An 8,255-nucleotide genomic window follows, 5' to 3' on the forward strand; every position below is an offset into this window, starting at 1 on the left:
AGAGAATGGTAGAGTGATTCAGAGCTAATTCTGGGTTAGATTGCACAGGTCTGAATCTATTTGCTCACTGTGTAACTTTAGGAATGCAATTTAACCTCTCTCTGCTTCAGTTTCTTTGGCCGTAAGAGCTAATGATAGAAACCTACTTTATATAGTTGTGAAAATTAACTGACTATATGTTAAGCACTAACCGTTTCTGGCACACAGTATGCATGATGTAAATTATGTGATGAGAAGGGAGAAAAAATAACCTGGGAAAACACTGAATATCATCAAAGTCTTAATAGCTAACCAGTAGCTAAAGTCTAAGGTCCTCTCTTTTCCTTCTATGTGGCACACTTGTTTCTGTTCCGTCTACTCCCCTTGGACGTCTCCTTGAATGAAGTACCTGCTGGAGATGAGAAGAGTGGAACGAGATGCATGACAGGTTTGATTAGGATGTAGCTAAGACTTGGGTTTCTCCCTGTTTGGCATTTTGGATTGGTGACATTTTTAAACTGCCAACTTTTTGAATCCTGCTCATTTGCTTTGTACAGTTTAAAAGATATGATATCTTTTATTGTTTAAGGTTTAAGATTGGTTTTGAATATATGGTTCTCCTACATCTTGAAGAAGGATATGTTTGTTTACTCTGAAGTGGTCTACATTCTGTTTTTCTATTTTACTATACTTTGCAAAAAACAGATGGCTGGCGTATGTTCACTGTTGTAGTGCACTACCTGTAGTGCACTGTTGTAGTATCACTCAGCCTTCCTGTTGTAAAGGTGTAGGAAGCAGCGTAAGGGATGTTGAGGCTTCAGACCCCCAATTGCCAGCTCTAGTCCTAGTTCCAGATTGCATGGAAATATTTGGTAACATTCCTGTGCTGAATTATTATGGTCTAAATATTTATGTGATGCTCTACAAGTGGTACCAAAATGTTAATGATGGAATCTTCACTAACAGCACTTTTTCCTGTTTTTAAATTTTAGAATCCTAATAAATCCAAAGTGTAGATTTTGGTAATGATTTCATTTAGCTATTTACTTTAAGGACTCCCTTTTAAAGCATTAATTAACTCTGCACTAATTTTGTCTTACGAAAAGATTCAGCAATAAGAATAAAAACTGGGCCAAAGCCCAAAGTAATAATCCTTCCAAATTCACAAACAGGATGGGGTTTTAAAAATGTGGGAGTTTCAAAAATATGGGGATGGATTTAAATAATTTAAAAATAATAACATATGGGCATCCTGAGTTTTAAAATAAGTCTTTTGAAAATAACCAAAGTACTTGGAATTAAAAAGTTAGGTGAACATAAAAATTGTCGTAACCAAATCCTTGACAGCTTGATGGATGAAGAGCAGATGGGATTACACTGTATGGGAGGAGGCATGGATTTTAGCAAGGGCAGCACCCTCAGAGAGAGATAGAAGGTGAACAAGACACATTGCTCTTTGGAAAACGAGGAAAGTTCCTTTATGAGAACACGGCATGACATTCTGCCACTAGGGGGCGATGCACTATAACTTTACAACTTAGGGTACATCACACCAGCACTATGGAAGATTTCTCCATTCTGCACTCCACCAACTCCCTCCCATTCTTCATTTTTCAGGATGACAACACCTTAGAAGTTTATGGCCATCAGGAGAATTTACTACTAAGCTATATACTGATGTAATGAAATCTAATATATGTTGTGCAATGAATTATGAGATGTTATTTAGTTTCGGTATTTTATTACTTCAATCAGTTATGACCATATTTCCTTTTATATGATTGCTCACTCTTTAAACATACCAGATGACTGTATAAGGAACACCTAATAAAGTCTATAGATGTTAAAATATTTTAAATGTTTTAATTTATATGCCATAATTTGTTTAAATTCTGGTTATACTGGTGTTCATATTAAAAGCCATAACATGTTAGAATCTGAGATCTCAGATTGGATAGTGCCTCTGAGTTATATTTTGCTAAGAAATTTTATCGTGTTAGCAATTGAGCAGGGAAGAAGAACTGAATCATTATAAGGTGGTTAATTTTTAGCATAGATGTCAGAAAGCCTGTTAATATTCCAGAGGCTTATGATAAACTATTTAAATTGTCATTCTGGATTCTGATTATATCTCCTACAGAGAAAGAATGGATTATTTATTGAACTTTTTATTTTAATACATGTGCCTATTTTTGCATAAATGTAAAAATGTAATTTTAAAATAAACCCTTGGAAACTTCTGGTAACATTATCCAGTTGAATCACTGTTCTGTTAGTATTCTAAATATTTTAAGAAAATTTTATACATACCTATGACAATTGTATTCACAAGCCAAACCAAAAAAAAAGATAATTATTTGTTGTACAAAGGAGTCAGCTTACAGTTTCTCTCTTATGCATACATTTAAAATGTGGTTTGCCACTAAACTGGAAACATTGATCTGAGGCCAATGATTTAGGCAAGTCATTAAAGATTGGCTTCCTCAGTATAAAATGAAAGGCTTTCACCAAAAACTCTTTAAGACTTATTTCAGTACCAAAACATTCTGAGTCTGTGACTCCACTTAATGCATGTTATTGTTGGGATGAACTGATACTGATGGAACACTAGCTTTGTATGGGGCACTGTTCATATGTTGTCTCTTTTACTCCTCCCTGCAACCTTCTGGCATGGCTATTACTATGCCCATTGTATGGAAGAAGAAATTGGGCTTTGAAATTCCATTTTATGTTTGTTCATTGTATAGTTTTGCAGGTTTTTTAAAAAAATTGGTGTTATGAATTTATGTTCCAGGGTAGGTCGAAGTTAGGTAGAAAACAGCAGCCCCATCACTGTTGAAACTTGGGGCTAGATAATTCTTTGTAGTGGGGACCACCTCTGTACATTGTAGGATATTTAGCAGCATTTCTGGCTTCTACACAGCAGATACCAGTAGCACCTCCTGCCTCCAATTGTAACAATCAAAAATGTTTCCAGACATTGTCTGAAAATGTCCCCTGGGGAAGCAGAATTGTCCCAGCTAAAAACCACCAGTGTAGGGAATACAGAGGAAAACCAAGATAGTAGCGACAGATATGTAATCAGATACATAAATATGTAATCACGTATGTACGTACTGTGAATTATCCATAAAAAATATGTACCAGGTGCTGTGGAAACATGGAGAAGGCAAACTGACTCAACCTGGATGGGGATCTGGGCCTCTGATAATGTGGCTGATTCCCGAAGAGTAAGCAAAGTAAGCAAAGCCAAGAAGATGGTGAAGGGTTTTCCAAGCAGAAGAAAATGAGCAGGAAATGCTCAGAGGCCTGGAAGTGCAGGATGTATGTCTAGGGAAGGACAGGCAGTTTTGCACTGATGGAGTGGCAAATGTCACATGGAGAGACATGGGAGATGAAACTTGAAAGGCGTATGCCATATTGAGATGCCTGGACTGCATCCTGTGAGCTGCAGAGGGTTTGGATAGATTCTGGGAAGTGAAAATGTTGGGGCAAAGGGGATGAATATTTGAAGTTTTTCAATACTGGACTTCCAATTTGCTTTTCAAAAGTTTATAATAATTTATACTCATCTAAGGAATCACCAGGGTCCCTTCCATTGCATTCCTGCCTGCACTGAGTGCTCTCGTTAAAAACAATCTCCGTGAATTTGGTTGGAGAGTTTCTTTTTTAAACTTGCATTTCTTGGATTGAGTAGTTAGACCTTTTTCCACATGCTATTATCAAGTCGTTCTTTCTCTTTCATCAATCTTGTTCACATCCTTTGCCTATGGGCCTATGTTTAATTTTCACAGCCTTTTCCTTATTTGTTTAGTTTTCCTCTTAGCTTCCCCTTCCCCCTGCCCAAACTTGGGTCAGTTCATATCTATCTGTATGAGACCTTTATATATTTAGATAGTACTCCTTTTACTTAAATTTGCTGAAATAATATTTTTATTTCATTGTTTGAATTTTGAGGTTTTTTTGGATGCCTTTTCAACTTTGTTCATAGGTGGGTTTTGTCAAATGGAAGTTTCTGATTTTTATGTAGTACAAACTCTCAGTCCTCTCCTCTGTGGTTCTGCCTCTGAGGTCATGCTTTGAGAAGTCCTCTCTTTACTCCAAGGTTTCATAAATATCCAGAAAGATCATCCAGTACTTTTAGGTATAAGAAACAAAACCATAAATCTTTAATCCCTCTGGAATTTAGGTATATGGTGTGAGCAGAGTATATTTTTGAGAGATACTAGGAGGTCCAGTTGGCCAGGCTCAACATCAATTAGATGTATAGGAGGTGGATGTAGGGAAGGACAAGAAAGAGAGGTTTGGAGGGGCTCCACCAAGAGGGGTCTGTTAAGGGCGATGTAGCCTGGTTATCAGCCCCTTCCGTGGGCTTGTCATTCTGTGAGATGTTGGCTGTGCTGGGTATTCTGAGTCTACTCTTGTCAGTTCTGGGTTCAGCTCTGTACCCCAGGAGAGATATGTTAATGTAAAGACAGCACAAATAGACACTTTTGCCTTCTGGCTTCTGGCTTGGGCTTGGCCAGCCAGTTGGGGGAGGCTGGCCACCTGCAAGAGAGGGCAGATGAGAGAGACAGGGATATTTATTCCCCAGCCCACGTTCCTCTGCAGAAAGCTACAGCTCCTGTCAGGTAGCCCCTCTCAAGGGTCCTACAGCTCTCCCTTCCATCCCTCCCCACTGTGCTATCCCTATCAAAGTTGGTTCTCCTTGACCTTGCCTGCCCTTTGTTAATGGTCCCTTCACTGGACATTCTTTGGTTGTCTGATTGGGTGTGCCACACTTTCCTGCCAGGACCCTGACTCACACAGAACTGGGCTGCCCTTGAGAATGGCTGAGTTGCCCCATGAGAGCACCAAGTGCTGCCACTTAGAACTGGTTTGTGGTCTGTTCCTGGAAAACCAGTTTGCTTCTTTGAGGTTAGCTAACTCAAGCCCCAGAGTTCGATTCCAGGAGACCACACTAGTTACTGTTGAAGGGAATGGCCTTCCAAAGCCTGGCTTCTACCATCCCCACCTGTCTGCCTCTACCCATGATAGATCTGCTTCCAATCAGAAACTTACTGTTCTACACAATTTAATGCAGGTAAAGGCCAGTGTGAAAAAGATGCCATATGATAGAAAACAGAGGATTTGTCCATCCTGAAAACATTGTGTTCCCTTTCCTCCTGTTTAACTCCCTCTTCCCCAAACTCATTCTGCAAAATTCTACCTCTAACCTTTGTTCCTTCTGTTCTCAATCCCCTGCAATGCCACTTGCAGTCCTCACCATGTTCTCTATTTGTGTAAATTCTACCTTTACTTTAAGACAAAAATTAAATTCTGCCTACTGGGAGAAGCTCTTTGTCATCCCCAGGTGCTTGACATTTCTATTTTCTTTGACTTTGTAAAGCACGTACGGCTTCAACCAATCATTTATTACTTAGTAATAATGAATACTATTTACCTAGTGTTCACTGTGTGCCATTTCAGGTTTCATCTATTACTTGAAAATTTTTCCAAGATGAGTACAATTATCCTCTTTTCATAGAGGCTCATAGATGTTAGGTAATGGGTACATGTGTGGCAAGTGAGCAAATGGAAATTTAAATTCTGTCTTCCTTGAAATTGCTATGTTGTCTTTTCTTTTTTATTTAGGGTGTATAGCATGATGTTTTGATATACATATACATAGTAAAATGATTACTACAGGCAAGCAAATTAAAATATCCATTGCCACATGCAGCTACTTTGTGTGTGTGTATGTGTGTCTGGTGAGCACCTAAAATCTACACTTTTAGCAAATTTTCAGTTTACAATACAATTAATTATAGTCACCATGCTGCACATGAGATCTCTAGACTTGTTCATCTTATATAACTGCAAGTTTGTATCCTTTGACCTACTTCTCCTGATTTCCTGATCCTCCCCACTTGGGTAACCACCATTCTTATCTGTTTCTATGTATTTGACTTTTAGATTGCACAAATAAATAAGATCATGCAGTATTTCTCTTTCTGTGTCTGGCTTATTTCACTTTAGCATAATGTCTTCCAGGTCTTCCATGTTGTCACAAATGGCAGTATCTTATTCTTTTTTAAGACTAAATAACATACCATTGTGTGTGTGTGTGTGTGTGTGTGTGTGTGTGACAATTTTTTCATTCATTCATCTGTTGCAAACACTTTGGTTGTTTCCCTAGTTTTACTATGGTGAATAATGCTGCATTGAACATGTGGGCACAGATATCTTCTGAGACGGTGGTTTCATTTTTTGGAGGTATATATCCAGAACTGGGATTGCTGGATTGCATGGTAGTCCTACTTTTAATTTTTTGAGGAACGTCCATACTGTTTTCCATAATGGCTGCACAAATCTACATTCCCACCAACAGTGCACAAGGATTGTCTTTTCTCTATACCGCCACCAGCACTTGTCATCTCCTGTCTTTTTCATACTAGTTATCCTCACAGGTGTAAGAGGATATTTCATTTTGGTTTTCATTTGCATTTCTCTAACGATTTGTGATATTGAGCACCTTTTCATGTATCTCTTGGCCATTTTCATGTCTTCTTTGGGAGGATGTCTATTCAGCTCCTTTGCCCATGCTTTAATCAGGTTATTTTATTTTTTCTTTTGTCTTTTCAACAATGCTGCCCCAATTGCATTTTGTACTCATCGTTTGTTTACATGTTTCTTTCTAAACTCGACTTCTTAAATGAAATATTTAGTTGTGAAAGTAGAGTGATCATGCTGTCTCTGATGAGATGACATTTGAACACTGGGGAGGAGCCATGACAGCAAGGCCTGGTTCTTTAGGTGGGCTGTGCAGAGAATCACCTGGTAATCTTAAACAAACCCCAAATAACCTGATGCCTGGGCCCCGCCCCCAGAATTTCTATATTAATTAGTTTGGAAAACAGCCTGGGATGCAGATGGTCTTAATGTGTAATTGAGGCTGATAAACACTGATCTAGAAAAGAACATTGTTGGCAGAGAGGACAGTAAGTGCAAAGGCCTGTGGTAGGAATGAGCTGGGGGTGGCTGAGGAGGAATCAACAGAGAAAGCCACTGTGCAGGATCCAAACAGAGAAGGGAGAGTGCCAACCCTCAGGTCAGAAAGGTAGGCACAGCTACCCCATGGAGGGCATTTTAGACCAGAAGAAGGTGTTTAAATTTTATTCAAATGCAACTGCAGGCCCTGGAGAGTTTTTAACAGTGAAATATGATTATAAGGCAAGTAGTATGTATAAATTACCTCATTCTTTTTAAGAAATGCATACAACTCTGGATTATGGATGTACCACAATTTATTCAACTACTTTCCTGTTGATTGACATTTGGGTTGCTTCCAGTTGAATGTTATTACAAACGGAGCTGCAGTGAATGTCCTTGTGCACTTGTGCTTTTGAATTTTGGTAGGATAGAGTCCACAGGCTTAAAACATTTAGACAGGAAACATGGTTGGTAGGGAGGGGAGAAAATCATTTAAGGCTCCCTGTCGTGCAAGGGAGAGAGATCTCTTAAGCTCAAGTGTCTCAAATGTGTGTTCTACATCAGCTTGGATAAAGCTAGGTTTAGCAGACCATCAAGCTTTTGCAACCAGCCACTGGAGTGTCCTACAATAACACTGAAGTGTGAGAAACACAGACACACCCAGCATTACTGAAATGGACGTTTAATTTCTCCTTAGGTTTTAATACCATCACATGTTGATTACATTTACTGTGCTTTCAGCTCTGTCCAAGTGATTTAGCTAACATATTGTAGGTTTAGTCAGCTTTTTACAGTTCTATCATAAATCAGAACAGAATTTTCCTTTTAGATAAGTAGACAATTTTTTATAACTTCCATTGGCTAAAGAAAAGGAGCCTAGTATGAATGTTTATCTATTCAAAAGGTTTTATCTTAAGCCACTTCCACATTTTTTACATATTTATATACAAATAAGTTTTAATTTGTTCATGCAGCTATTATTTATTTATACATTGTGCTAAGTGCTGGCGTGGAAAGATGAACCACATTCAGTCCTTGTTCTTGCTAAGTACAGTCTGGAGGGGGATAGCCCAGTAAGCAGACAAACACAACTTAGGGCGAGAGAGACTTTTTCACAGGAAGAAAGAGGTGGCATGGGAGCATAGAGGATGGATACCCAACCAACACTGGAGATAGAGATGGATGACATTCAGTTGGTAATAAGCAACTGAAATGGACTGGGGTTTAATTAAGCAGAAATTTGTATTGAGAGAACATCATGGAATCAGTGAGAAGGTGTGTTAGTTTCCTATTGCTGCTGTAAC

Source organism: Cebus imitator, unplaced genomic scaffold, assembly GCF_001604975.1.
Source record: "Cebus imitator isolate Cc_AM_T3 unplaced genomic scaffold, Cebus_imitator-1.0 Scaffold379, whole genome shotgun sequence".
NCBI lineage: Eukaryota > Metazoa > Chordata > Mammalia > Primates > Cebidae > Cebus > Cebus imitator.